The following is a 1,703-nucleotide window of genomic DNA, read 5'->3' on the forward strand; positions in this document are numbered from 1 at the left end:
TATATCATACCCAATGTTTTTATTCTTTAAGGGATATATTTTTTTTTTTACATAAGATTCATGCTTTTGTCTCATTTGCTTTTCTTGGTTATTTATTCCACAATTCGAAGTTCTCTCTGAAAAAAAAAAACAAAAAAACAAAAAAACCAAAAACCCCAAAGTTCTCTCTGACTGTATCTCATGTCTAAATTATTAGAACGAGGCTGGCTGGATGCTTCTTTCTGCCTCTGTGTCCCCCTTTTGAGTGTTTTTGTCCCTGAGATCCACATGCTATCTGAAAACATATTGGAAATGCAATCCCTCCCGCCAACCTGGTTGCTCTACCTAAATATTTTGATTTAAAATCTTGGAGGTGGGCATCAGTGTTTTACATCATCTTAAGTTTTCCAGGGAATTCTGAAGCACAGAAAGTTTGAGAACCACTGATTAAATGTGTTCTCTTCCCCAGCAGCTTTCCTATTTAAGTTTATGTCACATTTCTAAACACTAGAGTTTTGGGGCAATGCATTTGATGCTTTTTGCTCTTCTCCCTGTCCCTTGGTAGTATTTAGTGTTATCATGCTGTCCGAACAGAACTATCTACTGTCCTGGTATCTTTCTCTTATACATAATATAGAAAATATTCTGGTTTGTTTTACTGGACACAAAATCCTTTTTAGGTTCTCTTCCCTCAATTTGCCGTCCCTTTCACATCTCATTGGCTGCAAATTGCACCTCTATTGTATGACTTGCTCATCTCAGTTGCTGATTGGTATAAACACAAATAGTACGTGTTATCAGTTGTAGCAAACAAAGTTGTTTCATATTGATTTGCATTTTCTGGGACATCTGTGGTGTTAGCTATACACGAGGATGCTGTTATGCACATTTAAGAGCCAAAGTTTTATATCGTGTGTCTAGTCATATTGATTTTTTTTGTGGTCAGTGGGACGAGAACCAAGACTCTGCACCATCATGAGGGAGACTTTCTAGGTATGGATGAATTGGAGTTTTTGTACTAAATATAAATAAGTTGATATTTTGGGGGGATAGGGGCATAGGAAGAGGGAAGTTTAGTTTGCTCTACTGTTTGAGAAGGAGTTGCTAATATGAAATGATGTCAAATGAAAAAGAACACTTATTAGGTTTATTGCAAAGGAATTTTGGAAAGATTTTGCTTTTTTTGGATTAGCATACAAAAAAGAACTTCAGCAGGGCACTTTTAAAATTCACATACCATTATATTTTGTTCTTATTAACTCTCAGCCCCACTGCCCCTCCTCACCTTCCTTTTCTCAAGTTTCCTCAGAGGCTAAGGACTAAGTTTACTATCTTGAAGCGAAATTCATTGCTTTTGCATATCTCATTTAAATTTATGCATTAAACAGTGTATCAATATTGTTTCCATGGCAAATTCTTGGGCTTCCTTCCTACACATCTTGATTTAGACTCTCTGGAGTAATTCTCTGTGTGTTTTTGAAGCCTCACACTTTCTGTAAGTGTTGCCAATGCAGTTTGTTAATGGCAAGATTTGTGGGTATAAATTCATAATTCCAATGATAGTTTTGTATAAATTTGACTGCCCTTCCTACGATCCATAGCACGATGTGGAGGCTTTTCTAGGCCTATCACTTAGAAGTATGTCTGACAATCAAGAAAGGGGACACTATGGTTGATGTGGATTAAGTTAATATCCATCTTGGGTAGGCTAATTGTGGAAAACT

Source organism: Myodes glareolus, chromosome 26 (genome assembly GCF_982192425.1).
Source record: "Myodes glareolus chromosome 26, mMyoGla1.1, whole genome shotgun sequence".
NCBI lineage: Eukaryota > Metazoa > Chordata > Mammalia > Rodentia > Cricetidae > Myodes > Myodes glareolus.